This window comes from Macaca nemestrina, chromosome 14 (genome assembly GCF_043159975.1).
Source record: "Macaca nemestrina isolate mMacNem1 chromosome 14, mMacNem.hap1, whole genome shotgun sequence".
Taxonomy (NCBI): domain Eukaryota; kingdom Metazoa; phylum Chordata; class Mammalia; order Primates; family Cercopithecidae; genus Macaca; species Macaca nemestrina.
Genome location: NC_092138.1, coordinates 26,887,795 through 26,907,315, shown reverse-complemented (window position 1 = coordinate 26,907,315; position 19,521 = coordinate 26,887,795). Strand labels below are relative to the sequence as shown.

Below are 19,521 nucleotides of genomic sequence, written 5' to 3'. Positions count from 1 at the left end.
CTACCATAACTGTGTTCTGCAGAAGTAAGTTAGAAAAGGGACTCCTTGACTGGGTGAGAGGAAAGACAGGGTAGCCTCAAAGCTCCTACCCAGCTGGACAGTTTCAAGACCACGGCTAACATTTCTCAGCACTTCCTATACAACAGGCACTGTGCTCAGCACTTTATGTTCAACTACTGAGGTTAAACAGATGAAGCTGTAAGATCAAATGTATAACATGCTAAGGAAAAATATGATTCTTGGAAGTTCAGTAACATGTCCAACTTCATTCAACAAGTAGAAGCACTATGTTTCAAACCCAGGCCTGTCAGACTCTCAGTGCTCCCCTATAGCTACTAAGGGGTAACTCTATGTGGAAACATTTTATTTACTGTGCAATTGTAAGATTCAAAATCATAAGCATGGGCCATGAGTTGTGGTCTCTTCAATCTTTAGCATGCATCCTAATCATCTGTTTGCTTGACTCCTTCCTATCCAATGTGACAAATCCATCTGGGACAGGGCAAAGCTTTATTTGTCAAACATTGACAGTACTCTTTGAAAGCATTGAATGTATTCTTTCATTAAACTAATACTGGTTAACCATAGGTACTAGTCATCTAGGGATACGGCTGCAAACAATATAAGCATGGTCCCTGCCGAGTCAAGCTACCTTATACTTAGCTGTAAGGGCAAATATTAAAATATATTTAAAACATTAATTTTGTGCCTTAATTGCAATTGTCATCAATGCTGAGGAGGAGAAAAGCAGAGTAGTCTGAAATTGAGTAAAAAGTCAGTCTTTATCTTATCTGGGTCTTTATCCCTCTAAAAAGAGGATCAGGGAAGATATTTCTTAACAAGTATTGGCCAGGGTGAGAGCTGAAGAATGGATAGTACTCATCCAGGTGTTGTGTACAATAAGGCTCTGAAATAGAAAGTCACCTGGATCACTGGAAGAACTGACAGGAGGTCAATGTGACTGACTCATTATGAACAAAGAGGTCAGTAGTTTACTATGTGGCTGAAAAGGTGGACAGAGGCCACTTCCTGCACTACCATGGGGAATATGTAATCATTTCAAATGAATGGATAAAAGAGATAACTTACTGGTGTGGGACATCCCAATCATATAGTCCTCAAAGGCAGTTGCACATGGGGCTTGTGTGGTGTGGAATCAACAGAGGTGGCCAGAGACTGTTATTCCTAGAAAGTCCTGTTTGCAAAACTGACCCCTGGCTGGCATCAGGAAAGCTGGATATTGGGAAGTTTTCCACCATTTCCAGGACTGAGAAGAGTGACTCACTGTGCCTAAAATATTTGAAAACAATATGGTTCATGATAAACACATACATTCCTCCTGGGAGTCTGGAATTTTGGTATGTACTAGGTAGAGAGTGGCCAATTTTTACTGTAACCAGTCCCAATAAAAACTGAGGTACTCAGTCTCTAGTGAGCATCCCTGGTAGACAGCATTTCATATGTGCTGCCACACCTCATTGCTGGAGCAATTAAGTACACCCTGTGGGACTCAGAAGGGAGGTCTCTTGGAAGCTTGTGCTTAGTATCCTCGAACCTCACCCTTGCATCATTTTCCTTTGCTGATTTTACATTGTATCCTTACTGTGTAATAAACCTCAGACGTGAATATGATTGTAGGAATCATGTGAGTCTTCCTAGTGCATCTCTGGACCCAAGGGGAAAGGGGTAAGGGGACCCCTGACATAGGTCCCGTAACCCCACTGACCTAGAAGCCCATAGTGACCATGGAATCAAATCTTCCTTTTTGACAACAGAAGACCTCAGAAATGTGGATTGGAATGGCCTCACTGCTTCCAGGGAACTCTAGCCTCTGCAGTTGTTATACTACCCTAGAGCCCAGAAATGTCTTCCATGGTCCACAGCTGGGTAATAAAAATTTAAAGATATACAGCAATTTTCAAAGAAGATTCATAATAAATATTAAACAACCACCTACAACCCCCAATGCTACTTCCCTGGATTTTCCAGGAATATGTCATCTTACCTTCAGGAGTTCAGAAAGCCAGTTGTTTAATGTTCTGTGGTTTTAATCCACCTTCCCTTTATTAAAATGCAGGATATGCCAATGAGTCTAATAAGATGTTCTTTAGGGCATTTCAGTTTTATGTCTTTATATTAAGCCAGCCAATGTGATGGTCTGAATACCCTCCTTTCTATGCCTTCAATTTGTTATTCAAGAACAAGAAAAAATTTTATATTCTGCTCATTGCAAGAACATCAATACAAACACAGTATAAAACCATACAAAAACAGATTTTTCCAAACATATGCCAACTTCACTACAACCAGTGAAGTGATGCTTAAAACTGCTGATTTGCTTTCTAAATACTTTTGTTTCTTTGAGCAAATGCAAATTCAATATACTTACTGCTATGAATTTAATGCATCCCCCAAAATTTGTGTGTTGGAAATTTAATCCTCAATCCAACAGTGTTGAGAAGAGGGACCTTTAAGAGGTGATTAGGTAATAACGGCTCTGCTTTCATGAATGAATTAATGCCGTTATCACGAGAGTGGATTAGTTATCTCAGGAGTTGGTTCCTGATAAAAGGATGAGTTCAGCTCCCTTCCCCTCTCACTCACACCCTCTCTTGGCCTTCCGCCTTCTACCATGGATAATACAGCAAGAAGACTCTCATCAAATGTGGGCCCCTCCACCTTTGACTTAAAACCTCCAGAACTATAGAGAAATAAATTTATTTTCTTTATAAGTTACCCAGTTTGTGGTATTGTGTTATAACAACACAACATGGACTAAGACACTCTTGCATTCTCAGGAGAGAAAAATGGCAATAAAATATTGATGAGACAAGAACTCACATGGAAAACAAACCTTGCTTTCTGAAGTAACAACTAAATAATACTGTATCTCCTATCTCTAGAATCCAGCCATACTGGTCACATCATCAAAGCAATCATCAAAGCCTGTCTAGATTCATGTCTATCACAGCACTCACCTTCCTCCCATGAGCCATTTGGGAAAGTCACAAAGCCCTTAAACCTGACAACTCTGAGGAGCCTGGAATGCTGTTCCTATGCAGGTGCTCCTTGATGGGGATCAATAGCTTAGCTGAGTACAGTTAGAATTCTTTTATGAAATCAGTAAATATTTATTGGGTACCTAATTCACACAAGGCATGTGCTGTGTGTTGAAAGTGACTTGGTCCTTGATGTTTAGAAACTATCAGGCCTGGATGTGTAATCGCATGTTACAATATAATGAAATGGCAGGACTGCATTGTTAAGTAACAAATGTAAATTAATATTATAAGGTCAGTGAAGGCAGAATGCCCTGTAGACTGTAAAAATCTTCATGGGAGGAATCTACACTGAAAGATGAGATTGGAGGGATTCAGAGGCAGGACAGCATAGCTAATGTAGTTAATAATGAGCATAAGTGCACATTCAGGAGACATTCAGTAGACAAAGACAGCTGAGGGTGGCTTTAGGGACTATTGCAAGATAAAGCTGGAAATGTAGACTGAGAACACCCTGGAATGCAGTATAAAAAGACTGGCATTCCTCTTGCTGATAAAGAAACACCACCAAAGGTGTCTGTGGAGAAGTGGACCTTTTCTTCCAGGCGACATTTCCAGAGTTAAGGTATAAGAAGAGAGATGTGGAAGAGACTGAAAGTCATTGAATAGAGATCTAGAAAGGACCCAGAACTAAAGGGCACCATGACATGCCTATTGGAATGAGGTAAATTAGGTTGGAAACATATGAAGGGGAAAAACAAGAAATGTATATGATAGGCAACATGAGTAAACAGCCAATAAGAATTTGAAACTCATGATATGGAGTTCCCATTAAAGAAATTTTCAAAATATGATTTTAATACTACCCTCTCATATTATGCTGAACTTCTAACTCATAACCTTCATCTTAATTGTAATAAAGTAATTTTTACTGACATTATTGGTTTATTGCTATCTTATTAGCCCAGAAACTCTTGTAGGCTGAGATTATGTTCAAGTGTCTGGGGTAGGTCGTGGCACATTCAAGTTATTCAAAAAGTTGAATTAATATATAGGCATACTAGGAGAAGGCATATTGGAAGTAATTAGTTTTATACAAGGTAAATTAGAGGTGAATGTCTAGCAGGAGTTGATTGTATATAACACACTTTACTGTAGTTATGTGATAGGGCTTGTAAGCAATTAGTATATCAGAACTTCCATAATATTTTATGAGTGAAACTTGTCCAAATCTCTGTATAATGAACAATGCCACAAAGTTGAGTTTTATTGTAGAAGGTAATAGTCACTTAAGAATCTCAAAGCTAACGGATGAAGAAAACATGTTCAATCAAGGGGGACTGTCAAGTAAAGATGACTTTTCATGCTAAGTTATTAAAAATGCCTCTAATTGGCTTAAAGTTCTTTTTGTGTTATATTTCTATGAACCTCTGTTCTCTCTTAATATTGAAATCATTATGCATACAGGAACAAAATTATTCCTTTTTAAATGCCACTTTAATGAGTAAATCAATGAATTAGCACTCTGAACACTGGGAGATTTAAGGGACCATCTGTGCTGCTACTGACCAGCTAATATAGTCAAATCACAATCACAGAATTCTGTGACTCAGTTGCTCATCCTACATTTCTAAACAATGGGGCCAAAATGTATTCTACGTGTTTTGAGGGCATATTATTAAGTGAATTCATTAAAAATATTTATTGATGATTCAGCAAAATATTACTTATCTAAAATATCACTCATCAAATCACCTCAATTATCTAAAGCAATTCTGAGAACAAGGAGATTAAGGAAAGCAAACAAAATTTGTATCACATGTCTGTACAGTGAAACTCATGCATTTTATACACAAGAACACACTCCACTCTTTACACAGAGTCCAATTTGCACACACTTTCTTATCAGTTTTCTGAGTCCACAGTAGGAGTGAAGCAACACAATACGTGTGAGGCTGGGCATTTCTAGAGACTGATATGCTAGAAAAACAAGCAATGACATATGGCAGTGGGATACTAAGAGATCAAAAATCCAACAAATGCAGACACAAAACTGAACCCGCACAGCCATCTGGGACTTAAGTGTAGGGGAAAACTGCTGTCTATGCATCAGCTCAAGAATAAGACACTGTTTATGTAATGATGGCCCCTAGTCACCCAGATTGCTTTGCTTCAGAAAGGACAGAAATGTATCGCATATTTGAGAAATGTTCCTAACTATATGTTTAAAGTTAGAAAAAAATAAATCTCAAAACTTTACAGTTATAAATTCTGTCTTCTGAAACATTCACTAAAATGAAATACTTCATATCTTTATGACAATAATACCTAAACAAGATTTGACTTAGTGACCTTTATTATTCAGATATTAGCAAACTTGGCTATGGCATAGTTTGACACCTGAGAAATGCTAAGTTTCCTGAGAAACTGAGATGTGGTCTGATTTTCATACCAAGAGATAAAATCATAAGAAATGGATGCTGTGCAGACTTTCCAAGAAATTGCCCATTAACTTGATATTTGAAATTGTAACAAATTCCATGTCACAGGTCTTCCCGGTCATAAATAATGGATTCTATAAATGTTTGTGAATGGGGTCATGGCAGATGGGATGCAGTCGTTAAGTTGTTTTAATGTTTTGTAACAGCTTAGAACAGAGAGGGCCTCTGATGGTCTTATATGCAGAGTGGGGTCACATTTTAAGTTGCTGTATAATTAACAACTCTGAGTTTTGGCATGTCAAGATGTACACTGATAAATTATTGTTGACTAGCACTGATGGCTGTTGAATATTAAATTATTCTCTTTTTTATAAGATGTAGAATCATGGCTGAATGTAGTTTATTCTTCAGACCACCTTTTCCTATGTGGTCTATCCACAGGTTTTCCCCCTGTCAGTCTCTCTTGGCCCCTGTTCCCTCTTTTTATCTAGTCTCACTAGGGTCCACTCATTGTTCATCTCTCTGAAATCAAAAGTTAACACCTTCTAAACTACACATTCATAACCCATGTCAATTATCATTCTTTTTGTTCTACAGATAGAGGTTTGGAAAAAAACTGTTTCCTTCTGTTGATTTTAGGGGTTAGTGCCATGGTACCACATTTCAACCCATGAAGGCATTAATACACTTCTGTCGGCTCTTGAAACTCCCACATGTATAAAAGCACTCCAACGATAGGCAAGAATATACCCCCAGAGGCCTAAAACCTGACAGTGAACGTGTACAGAGGTCAAGATGGCTTCAGACAAAACAAGGAGGCAATTAACTTCTAGGTTCCTTACACTGTATATAGTATTTTTAAAGAATATATATTTTTTTCAACTAGCAAGATAGCAGACATACTTTGTAGAAAGTTTGGAAAGTGGAAAGTACCAAGCAAAAATTAAATTCCACTATTGCATGATCCAGAGATAAGTGCTGTTGATCTTTTAATATATAACCATCCAGTCTTTTATCATTGAAAACATACCAGTGGTGTTTCTTCATTTGAGAACTCATGCTGAAGTGCAGAAGTTAGCAGGAAAAGACTCGATAGAAAGAAATAGCATGGCACAGTAATGAAGAATATGGGCTATGCAGCCAGACTGCTGGAGTTTAAATCCTGGCAAATAAATCATCTCTTTGTACTTTATTTTCTTCACATATAAAAAGGATGAAGATAACAATGACAATAACAAAATTTAACAATAATATCACTTACTTTCTGGGGAAATTAGAAAAATCAAATGAGTTAACATATAAAGTACTTAGGACAGTCATTAGCGTAAATTAAATGCTCAGTTAATATTTCCTAATATGAAGATTGCAGTTCCTGGCAACTGCATGTTTCTTGCCAAGGGCTCTTACTGGGTCACCTTCATGTACTATTTTTAAAGTCCTTGGAGATATCAATGACCACATATTAAGATCTCCATGTTTTGGCCCCGTCTCAGCCACTAATTAGGGTGTTACTTTGGGAAGTCATTAGATTGTTGTTTCATCACTGGTAAAATCAAGTGCTAGGCAATATTAGTGATTCTTAATTGTTTTGAGGAGCTCAGAAACTCTCTTGATGCAACACTTTGTTCATGATTTCAGGGCTTCTGCTGACACTTGGAAGCCATTCTGGGGTATTAAGAATCTCCATCTCACATGCTCTCTGATGGTTCTTCTGGCTCTGATTGTCTATGGTGTTTAGTTTCATGGAAATGGCCCCATTCTTATGACTCCTAACCTTTCAAAATGGGAAAGGTAAGTTCAGGAAGCAACTCTTCTTCATGGAAGATTTCCTTGTTTTCCATCTTATTGGAGATGGAGTTTCCTAATTAAATGTCTTGCACATGCTTTCAATTCTTGGTGCACTCAGGAATTGGGAATTCAACAGAACTTATTTATATGCTAATTTGCTACAGAGAACTGTACTCTTCCCTAATCCCAAAGGAACAAGAGATATTCAGCTTCCTGCTTTCCTACATCCACTGGAGTCTAAGGTGGCCTGAACACAGCCAGGGTGCCAAGTGCCCTGGAAAACAAAGCCTGGCCCAGAGCACCACATTGAATCAGGTGGTGGTGGGACCAGGATGGTGCTAACTACCAAACATGATGTCCTACACAAATAGTATGTGCTTCCAGAGACTGTCTACAGCTGTGTGTCCTACAGTGTGGCCCAGGGATTACTGCCCCCAGATCATCTGGTTGTATGCTCAGAATGATGATTGCCAAACAGGACCTATATGTTACATGCTATGTGAGTGGCCATGCTGAAGTTGGGCAACCTGGGATAACAGTGTTCTGGTGACTGACTCTAAGCATACTAGTGAGCATTTATGAGTGTGGAGCCTAGGAATCTGCATTTTTCAAAGGAATCAAATGATTCTCATGTGTTCTTAGGTTTAGAACCTTTGTTATTCAAAAACTTGCTTGTGAACATACGTGGAAAGATGCTATGAAGAACACCCAATATTTTAGAACTTACAGTATTGCTTCCATCATGGTAGTATAATACGATCCAATCTATCAGATCTGAAAGATAGAGATGATCATGAAAGCACTATAGAAAGTCTCAGAGCTTTGGTTTTCTCTGCAAATTGAGAATAATATGCCTATCTTTCAGGGTAGTCAAAGATTTAATTAAACAATGCCCCTTAGACTGGTTAAATAAACTTTGCCACATCTATACAGCAGAAAAATATATAGTTCTATAAAAGAATGAGGGAGCTGCCTATATACTCATATTGAAAGCTAAGATACATTATGTGAGAAAAACAAAGTGGGCAGCAGTATATGTAGCACCAGGTAAGATGGAGTCTTGCTGTGTTGACAGGCTGGAGTGCAGTGGCACGATCTTGGCCCACCTCCGTCTCGCAGGTTGGAGTGATTCTCCTGTCTCAGCCTCCCAAGTAGCTGGGACTACAGGCACGCGCCACCGCGCCTGGCTCATTTTTTTTGTATTTTTAGTAGAGTCGGGATTTCACCACATTGGCCAGGATGGTATCGATCTCTGAACCTCATGATCCACCTGCCTTGGCCTCCCAAAGTGCTGGGATTACAGCGTAAGTCACCGTGCCTGGCCAAGAATGTGTAATTGTGTTTATATGAAAGTGCAAAAAGAAACGAATACAAACGGTTACTATCAGGGTTGCATGATGGGGATAGATAGGATGAGCAGGAATAGGAGGGCCTGTATACCAAAATTGATTTTTTTTTTTTTTGAGGCGGAGTCTCATTCTGTTGCCAAGGCTGGAGTGCAGTGGCACCGTCTCGGCTCACCACAAACTCTGCCTCCCAGGTTCAAGCAATTCTCCTGCCTCAGCCTCCCAAGTAGCTGGGATTACAGGTACACACCACCACACCTAGCTAATTTTGTATTTTTAATAGAGATGGGATTTTGCCATGTTAGTCAGGCTGGTCTTGAACTCCTGACCTCAGGTGATCCACCTGCCTCGGCCTCCAAAAGTGCTGGGATTACAGGCGTGAGACACAGTGCCCAGCAAAAATTATTTTTTTAAAAAAAGGTACTTTAGTGCCTTCCCCCAACACCAATCTATTGTGAGCAAGAGAAAGTAGGTTTAAAGCCACCAGTCTAATACTTTAATATGCCAAGTTATCATTCTATCATTCTTCTGCTTAGTTTTTATTTTAATGAGTATTGACCATGAAATTCTATTTCACTAGAACAGTTGCCAAAACTCTCATCACCCAACTCAGCATATAAATCAAAGGAGAAATATCTGGTCAAAGTGTCATTATCAAAATGTATCAGTAATTTGTTTCTGAAATGGGAGGAAGAAATATCCTTGATCAGCAGAAAACAAAATCTGAGAAGTCTATAACCCACTGGTGAACTTTTTCATGCGGCAGGGTTTCTGCATCGATTGTTATGCACTTTGTCTACTCCATCAGGTCATGAATGATGCATGCTGCTACAAGAAATTCAGCGATACAGCTCTCTGCTGCTGATTGAAACAGCGAGGACTGTTCAAGAGCAGAGAAACATGTCTTTACTTTGCTTTTTGCTCTGCACCAGGTTGTGGAACAAATCCACTGCAATTTCTGTAAGCTTTGTTCTCTAAATTCTCTTGGGCCAGATTTCTTATCAGATGTATTTTCCTTTTTTTAAAAAAAAAAATCAAAACAACACAAAATCATAGCAAGATATTTTAGAAGAACAACATTTGCAAAATTCTGAGTTGCTGAATATTCACTGTCAACTGATATCCATGCAAATAAAAACGTATTCACTTTTTTAAAAAATGATGAGGTTTGCAGAGGGTGACAGGATAAAAAAAGATATTTAGTTTCTGAAATTATCTTTACAGTGTGGTGATTATGTTTTTATAATGTAAACATAAATCTTTGTCTCTATAGCTAGTCTGAACGGAAATCTAATTTTTCTCATCATATCTGCAGCACTCTCTATCCTAGAGTGGGGCTAGAGTTTTTTCAACTCAACTGATGGGCTTAAAATATACAGACTATTATACAGTATATGTCAAAACCATAACTGTTGCTTTAAAAGATTTCTTATCAGCTGTAAGGTTGTTACAACCCTGTATTAGTGAGCCTCTAGAGAAAAAATGGAATGAGCCCAACAGGACCTCATCAGAGAGGGCATGGGAGCCTGGTGACCTTCAATCTAGCAGACAGCAAGGAGTCTTACAGGGCTTTAGTTTTTAGTCTTCGGGGCGATGAGTCAAAGAGCACTGATTGTCCCCCAGTATGTAGGTATGAGTTAGTTTGAGCCAATGAGACGTGAGTGGCAGTCACATGTACATTTCTGGGCCATCTACTTGCCTTGGTCTCCCTGTTTTCCCCTTCCTTGGGAAAGAGGCCACCTTAGAAGCCATGCTTTGAGGGTAGCAGAACCCCCTGCAAGCCCTGGACTGTTCCTCAAGAGAGAAATAAACCGTTCTTTTATTTGAGCCACTGTATTTTGGAGTCTTTTGATTACAAAAGTATAGCCTGCACCTTAATAAAAATGGCTTCATAGAAGATAGTGTTTAGGAAATGAGCTTAGCTGTGAGTAATCAAGAAGGTCTGGGGCCATAAATAGTAAATGATGAGAGATTGTTAGAAGGCTAGCGACATGAGACTACAATCTTGACAATGAAATGAATAATGTTAAACTGCCCAGAAAATCCTCTCAAGAAATTTACAACAGGGAATTATAATCCACACCCTACATCCTTTGCTAAAGATTCCTAATTATGCAAGACCAAATTAATGCATTCTAGCAATCTCTGTCCATTGACTTGGTAGTAGAGTGATTAGAGATATTAAGAGAAAGAGAATTGACTTTAGTGTCAAATAGAGCTAAGTTTGAATCCAACTCTGCCACTTAGTAAATATAGGGTGTCGGGAGATTCATTTAACACTCCTGAACCTGCGATGTAAGTGGAGATAATAATATCCTCCTTTTACAGTGGAGATACTATAGTGGAGATACTAACAACCGACATGAGGATTCAGGCGGAGCCTCTAGAACAGGATCTGGTTCACATAGAGGGAATCAATACATTTCAGGTCTCTCTTTCTCTCTCCTTTACTCCTTCAAGGAGACAACACAGAAGTATTCTTAGTACCAGGAAAGTAAAAAAGAAATGGGTAAGAGGAACAAGTAGGAAATGGGATTCAGATGTTTTTGGTACTGGATCTCTTGATTAGGTATTAGGTGGTAGAACTCATAGGCCCAGACCTGTAAGAGATATTTTCAGAGAGGAGCTAATTGAAACTAAAGTCATAAAACATATGTCCATCTGATTTCTTTATATAGGAAAGCCCAAACATTTCAGATCTAGTTTCCAAGAGTTTATTGAACACCTTCATTGATGGCAAATTCTACATTTTTGAGATTTCTCTATTCGTCATTACAATTGGTCAGCATCAGGGCCACAGTTTGCTTTTAGGGTGGTCATCAATTAATTTTTTTAAGTAAAGATAGTTAAACCTATCATTATTTCTACAAAGCATTTTGTCTTAGATTTGCCTATCTATATTTCCCTGTGAGCATGTCTGCCCATTTATCTCTTCGATAGTTAACACTTATTAAGCACTTACCATGTGCCAGATCTCCCATTTAAATCACCTAATAAATACAATATTAACTCACTTAATCCTCCCAATAACCAAAGAGGCAGGTACCATTACTGCCCCATTCAACAGACAGCAAAATGCAGGATAGATGGATTCAGTTGTGGGTCCAAGATCACACAGTGGGTTGCAGAATCAAGAGCTGGACCCAACCTGTCTGACTCCAGACTTTGTGCAGTAATAACGTCTAAAACAAGGCACAATATCGTGCTTTGTTGAGGCCAAAAGAGTGAGGGTCGTGATCAACTCAGTATACCACTGGAGGCTATATGAGTAAACAGCAAACTGTTCTCATGAAAGCAGGATGTTGGCAAACTGACAAACTGCATCCGTTGCCCAGAAGGAATGCTGAGGGTAGTCACGACCAAGGGACAAGTGTTTCTTGTGATTAGGCACATCTCAAACCTGTTAGCAATAATGGGAACTTGTGATCAATTAAGCAGCTGACCAATCGTTACCTCCTCCTCCCTGCTCGTTCTATCCAATAAAAAAGAAGGGCTGAAGAAGCTCGAGGCGGCTGCCTTTGCTCACTAGAAGCAGGGAGCCCTCTTTTCATCCCCTGGCCCCATCCGTTAAAACAGTTTTCTTCTGTCTTGAGTTTTCACTTCTACCTTTGTTCCCCTTCATTCAGTCTCATAATGACAGTCTCAAGTAGTAACATAGTAACGGTCGTAATGATGGTCTCAAGTACTAACAGTAGTAACTGTCTTAGTGATGGTCTGAAGCAGTAATTGTGGCAGTCAGCCACAGTGCATGAAAACAAAAATAATACTAAAACTTTGAACAGAAGACTATAGAAGAGGAAATCAAGTCATAAAGATGAGAATGAAAGAGAAGAGGAGAGGTGAGACTTGGAAAAACAGGCTTAATGCAAGACCCTAAATTTGAGTCAAAATCTTACTTTTGAACTTCTTGGCTATCAAGGCCAAAGGACATGTGACATGGTTCAAACTACATAGTAAAAGGAAGACCAGTAGTCTTCAAAGAAAAATATATTGTATCCTTCTTAGCCCTTTAATTTCCCAGCTCTGAGCTTCAGAAAGTGTACAGGTCTCATCAGTGATTAGTACCTGACACTATCTAATTACTTTAATTTTGCTGGCCAGAGATGTAGCTTCAACTACTGCTGATGTTCCAAAATGCCCATTGATATTTTCTTGAATAAGAAAAAGAAGTTGTGAAACTATCATAAGGACAGAAAACCAAACACCGCATGTTCTCACTCATTGGTCGGAATTGAACAATGAGAACACTTGGACACAGGAAGGGGAACATCACACGCCGGGGCCTGTCCTGGGGTGAGGGGAAGGGGAAGGGATAGCATTAGGAGATATACCTAATGTATATGATGAGTTAATGGGTGCAGCACACCAACATGGCACATGTATACATATGTAACAAACCTGCACGTTGTGCACATGGTACCCTAGAACTTAAAGTATAATTTAAAAAGAAAAAAGAAAAACAAGCTGTAATATCCCTCCCTGTTCCATTCCACAGATTATCAATAAAAAATAAACCAATTTGTTTAGAAAATGTTATTTCTTGCATTGCATAATATTAAAGCACAGAGCTTTGCTTTTCAAACTGGCAGCTTATATATGACAGGAATGACACGATGCACCAATATTATTTAATTAAAAAAACAGAAAAATATTGCTGAGATAATGCAAAAAAAAAAAGAATGAATTTTATAGTGATACAAAGGCATTTATAATTATCTTACTTTCATTTCCCTAGGTAGTTATAAAAAAACTGAAAAAGCACTAATCTAAGGAAAAGGATATACTTCTATCATATAAAATTATTCGAATTTCAACTTTCATTGCTGGATTTTTTTTCTGTATAAAGAACACATCTTTTGATCCTATTAAATTGGGACTTTTTGGTAATAATAAGTAACTTCAAGAGTTACAATATGCTTTTTTCTCTATCTGACTAAAAGAGGCCAGCGGAACCATGATTATTGTTAACAGTATAATTCGCTAGCCTTCAATTAATTCTACTTCAGTAACTACCAGAACAGGTAAGGCGTATATGGTTAGCTCTTATTTATTGTCCAAATACTGTACTATTTTCCGTGCATGAGGCAAGCAGTCTGTGCAGCTGTTTCTCATAGTCTTTTACTCTGATTGGTATCTGAATAAACCGGTTACTAAGGACAGAATTTCCTGTTGAAGATGTTTGCTTACTACTGTGTATCTAGTATTTATTTTATGTTTTAAAGGAGAAAAGAATATGACTTGGAGTCATTTCACTCTGACTTTGAGGAGTTGAGAGTTTTGGTTTTCTTAGGCCCTATTATATTAATGGGAACATGGGCAGCAGACTTCACCATCAGATTCCCAGTGTCCACATCCTGCTCTCTCTAGCAGGGTATTAGGCTGGTGCAAAAGTAATTGCGGTTTTGCCATTAGTTTTAATGGCAAAAGTCCTTAACATCCTCCTGCTTCAGGTACTTTTTTATCTAAAATAATGATGACAGAAGTTTCTTTGTCACAGGGTGGTTGTAAGCAATAAAAGGGATGACACCTGTAAAGTACTTAGAAGAGTGCATAGTCACAGTGAAATGTCACATGGTGAGAGGTGACAATGTACTAGCAGCCCTCACTCTCGGGGCCTCCTAGGCCTAGGTATCCACTCCGGCGGCACTTGAGGAGCCCTTCAGCCTGCCACTGCACTGTGGGAGCCCCTCTCTAGGCTGGCAGAGGCCAGAGCCGGCTCCCTCTGCTTGCCGGGAGAGGTGTTGAGGCAGAGGCGCAGGCGGGAACCGGGGCTGCAGGCAGCACTAGTGGGCCGGTGTGAGTTCCAGTCGGTGCAGGCATGGGCTCAGCGAGCCCCCACACTGGGAGCAGCCAGCAGGCGCCGCCAGCGCAGGGCAGTGAGGGGCTTAGCACCCGGGCCAGCAGCTGTGGAGGTTGCGCCGGGTCCCCCAGCACTGCCGGCTGCACTCAAATTCTCGCTGGGCCTCAGATACCTCCCTGCAGGGCAGGGCTCAGGACCTGCAGCCCACCATGCCCAAGCTCCCCGCTCCACTGTGGGCTCCCAGGGGGCCCAAGCCTCCCCAAGGGGCGCCATCCCCTGCTCCGTGATGCCCGGTCTTATCCACCGCCCAAGGGCTGAGGAGTGCAGGCAGGGTGCGGGACTGGCAGGCAGCTCCGCCTGTGGCCCTGGCGCTGGGCTCCACTAGGTGAAGCCAGTTTGGTTCCTGAGTCTGGTGGGGACTTGGGGAACTTTTATGTCTAGCTAAGGGATCGTAAATACGCCAATCAGCACTTTGTGCCTAGCTCAAGGTTTGTAAATACACCAATCAGTACTCTGTATCTAGCTAACCTAGATACAAGATACAAGTCCTAGAGGACTTGGAGAACTTTTCTGTCTAGCACTCTGTGTCTAGCTAAATGATTGTAAACACACCAATCAGCACTCTGTGTCCAGCTTAAGGTTTGTAAATACACCAATCGGTACTCTGTATCTAGCTCAAGGTTTGTAAATACACCAGTCAATACTCTGTATCTAGCTAACCTAGTACAGACTTGGAGAACTTTTCTGTCTAGCACTCTGTGTCTAGCTAAAAGATTGTAAATGCACCAATCAGCACTCTATGTCTAGCTCAAAGTTTGTAAATACACCAATCGGTACTCTACATCTAGCTCAAGGTTTGTAAATACACCATTTGGTACTCTGTATATAGCTAACTTAGTGGGGACTTGGAGAACTTTTCTGTCTAGCACTCTGTGTCTAGCTCAAGGATTGTAAAAGCACCAATCAGTACTCTGCCAAAATGGACCAATCAGCGCTCTGTAAAATAGACCAATCAGCTCTCTGTAAAATGGACCAATCAGCAGTATGTGGGTGGGGTCAGATAAGGGAATAAACGCAGGCTGCCCTAGTCAGCAGTGGTAACCCGCTCGGGTCCCCTTCCACATCGTGGCAGCTTTGTTCTTTCACTCTGCAATAAATCTTGCTGCGTCTCACCCGTGGGGCCCAGGTTGCCTTTGTGAGCTGTAACACTCACCGGGAAGGTTTGCAGCTTCACTCCTGAAGCCAACGATACCACGAAGCCACCAGAAGGAAAAAGCTCCAGACACATCTGAACGTCTGAAGGAACAAACTGCGGACACACCATCTTTAAGAACTGTAACACGGCAAGGGTCCCCTGCTTCATTCTGTAAGTCAGTGAGACCAAGAACCCACCAATTCTGAACACAATGTTACATTCTCAGTAATTATTCCTGTTGTACTTATTACTAAAAACATAGAGACCGTGCAATTCTGGATGCAAACAGAATTCATCAGTAGGTCACTGTGGTCATTTAAGGATAACTGTTCCCAGGAAAGGCTAACTTGAAATAACCCTTTTTAAGGAGAAAAAAAATCATAAAAAGTGAGGGTGAAAAGTTTGAATGAGACTTTAACCAATAATAAATTCAAATTAGAAATTGTTATATGTCAGAAATTTAAATTATAATTACATCTATGCTGACTTCTAGAATTGTTGAATTCAACAATTCTAGGAGTCACTATGATTCTAAAAGTCACTGACTTCTAGTCATTCAACAATGACTATACTGCATTTGTTTCTGGTTTTTGTTTCTGGTTGGTTGCATCAAGATTATTGATATTAAAATAATTCAATTTTGAAGAATCTATCCTTAGATTTCTTTTCTCCTTAAATTCTTGACTCAGCTAACTCAGATTATCATTTGTTTATGGCTTTGCACAAGATTTGAGCCTTTCACCAACACCATTGCCATCAGTGAAATTTCACATATTGAAGGATTTCCAATTTAACTCTGAAATTCGTTTGCATTGCATTTTGTTCTGTATTTAAGTAGATAAGATGTCAAGTGGAGGGGGTTGAGTAGGGGCTAATGTTAGAAGTGGTCAGCTCATTTTTGAATATTTGTAAATATCTTTGCTTCTCTATGCAAACTTGTTCCCATGTGGATTTCGATAATAAACACTCAGAAAACAACTATCCCCTCTCCTATACTGTTTGCTAGACTTAATTATTATTATTTTTTTTTTGATACAGTGTCTGGCTCTGTCTCCCAGGCTGGAGTGCAGTGGTGCAATCTGGGCTCACTGCAAGCTCCACCTCCCTGGTTTTACACCATTCTCCTGCCTCAGCCTCCGGAGTACCTGGGACTACAGGCATGCACCACCTACACCCGGCTAATTTTTTGTGCATGTTTTTAGTAGAGACGGGGTTTCACCGTGTTAGCCAGATTGGCCTTGATCTGATCTCCTGATCTGTGATCCGCCTGCCTTGGCCTCCCAAAGTGTTGGGATTACAGGCGTGAGTCACCGCGCCCGGCTGGTAGACTTAATTTAAATATATATCTGTTGTATCTTTAAAAATCTATAAACACTTGCACATCATAAGTCAAACTTTACTTCAAAAAGCCATCTAATGAGCAACTTGTGAGTCATAAGTAAATCATAAATAATAGATACCTAGGCCATTTATCTAAACAATATTTGAACAAAAGTAAATATTAAAGCAAATGTTTTCTTTTTCCAATTTAGGGAAAACTGTAACTCTATTGGCATAAGGTTTATAATAGGATCTTGATGAACAGAAATACTGTACACTATTCTTAATTGTAATGTTCATGTCAACGGAGTGCATTAAAAGTACACATTAGCTAGAAACACGATAAGTTGTTCCTCTACATGAAACACAAACAGGACAGAGATGGAAATCACTGGTCATAGCAAAAGGAACAAAACTTTAGCTCCAGTCCTTGATTTTTGTTTTTGTTTTATGGTTTCATTGAGATATATTTAAGATACAGTTAAGTACCAACTATATGTTTACATAAAATAAACTATTAAAAATGAAGAATGATTAGAATGTGGGGGTGGGGGGGACAAAAAGACATAACTAGTGGTGGGCTGGAGTCTGCCCACACAGGCTCAGGAGAGCCAATTGTTCAGTTTTTGGAAATTTGGCAAGATGGTTGTTTGTTAAACTGCTTTCAGCTCGAAATTAGACACAGGAGAGTACACCGTGAAACTAGAAAAACGTGATGAATCAGGGATTTTGTATTTTCCAGAGCTGGCTGTCAGACATTTACTAGCATATTACTGAATTTTATAATAAAACAATGAACTAATGTGCCACAGAATGAAACTGCCATCCCTAGGAAGAGAAACGCTTTCCTCTGCTCTTGGGTTCCTGGATTGGGTAGAGAGTTCCTCGCAGCAGCCATCAGTTGGGAAAGGGAGGGCTGTCATCCACCCAGGAATATACCTCTGCCAGTCACTGAAGATCAGTGTTCTGCTGCTCTTAGCGTTTGCCACTTAGCAGGATGAACAACACCCTCCCTCTCCATCTTAAAAGTGTTTGACAAGATTGTACCTTTCCCTGCACCAGAAATCGGGAGAAAGGGAGCTGAGTTGGGAGAGGAGAAAAGCTGGGGAAAAGCTACTGTTCTTTTCTCAACCTCATACAAATCTAGATAGGATTCTCAATCTCACAACTCTTGACCTTTAAAAAGACAACAATGCTCACGGCCCATCTTGGAAACGTGAATTGTATCTGTGGCCGGATCCCAGGCATTAGGTACAGTGTGATTGAGAAGCACTCACCAGGATCACTGAATAGAGCAAAAATTAGGCTACAGATTAAAAGGCATCGGGGACCTGCCTTGTTTACCATCCTTTCTCTAATAACAGTTTCCAGGGTATACACTTTTTCAAAAACGGGAGAATCAATCTCCCTGAGATTCAAACACACATTTTGTACACTACAAACACTTGGCCTAAACATGGGTTTCTTACACCATTAACAGGTGATAGTCTTTCTTCCCTTTCAACTCCAGGCTGTGGAGCCCTCTCCTGTAGAGGTTCTAAATCCTGGCCATGCATCGGGATCACCCAAATAAATTCATACACCTGAACAGGAAGATACAGATTCCTGGGCTCCTTCTCTAACTTCCTGAATCAAAATCCTTTATTAGTGCCCAGGAATCCAGGAATCACATTTCAAAGTTTCCAAATGACTCAGAAGTAATTCTAGGTTTGGAAATCACTGGTTTAAAACACCAAACACTACCAAAGCCCATCCTCCCTCCAAAGATTAGTGAAGGGGTTAGGGACAAACGTTATTACCTGTTGGCCAGTTTGCAAAACTGTCTTTCTCTAAGCTTCATCGCTTGACTCGTCATCACACACTCCTCAATCCCATTTCAGGTCATCTCTTTCTCACATAGATATACACATCCTGTGTGAACTGATTTTTCTTTCCACTCTTTCTTCCAGGAAACAGTGGGTATATCACTTTGTTCTGAATTGTACATAAATGCTATAGGCTAAAGTTGCAAGATGTTTGAAGTTTGAGGTACCAAAAAGTATACAAACATGAGTTCCTCTTTGTCAACACCACACCTAACTGAAAGCTTCTCACCTGTGCTCCTGTAACACCCGTTTTTACCCACACTCTGTCTGCACTAGTAGACGGTGGAGACCGTGAAGACAGAGAGCTAGGCATGCAGCACACTCACCTGTGTACACCTGCCTCAGGTGTACAAAATAGGCACTATAGGCACTCCATACATGTTTGATAAACTGAACTACTTATTGTTGCTAGAGTCTATGTAAATCAGTTTCCTTTATACTTTCAATATATTAATTCAACTCATAATCATTTGCTTTGTTTTTGTCTTTTTTTTTTTTTTTCCTATCTTGGCACAGTTTTTCAAATGCTAGCCAACCACACAAGCTTCTTGGAGTACAGCTCACTGCAATATACTGATTAAAATGTTTATTTTATTTTATTTTATTTTAATTATTATTTTTTGAGACAGAGTCTTGGTCTGTCACCCAGGCTGGAGTACAGTGGCGCATCTCGGCTCACTGCAATCTCTGCCTCCCGGGTTCACGCCATTCTCCTGCCTCAGCCTCCCAAGTAACTGGGACTACAGGCACCCGCCACCACGCCTGGC

At 39.9% G+C, this 19,521-nt stretch overlaps 1 protein-coding gene and 1 long non-coding RNA gene across 26 annotated transcripts in view; one reads left to right on the top strand and one right to left on the bottom strand.

The window, feature by feature from the left end:
- Window positions 1-19,521, bottom strand: part of LOC105498657 (transient receptor potential cation channel subfamily M member 3) — a 909,897-nt gene that overhangs the window by 533,071 nt on the left and 357,305 nt on the right. The gene's annotated exons all lie outside the window — the stretch shown is intronic.
- LOC139358113 (uncharacterized) overlaps window positions 15,492-19,521 on the top strand; it is a 42,014-nt gene continuing 37,984 nt past the window's right edge. Inside the window, exon 1 of the long non-coding RNA XR_011612463.1 lies at window positions 15,492-15,740. This is a non-coding gene — a long non-coding RNA (uncharacterized lncRNA). The remainder of the gene's footprint in view (window positions 15,741-19,521) is intronic.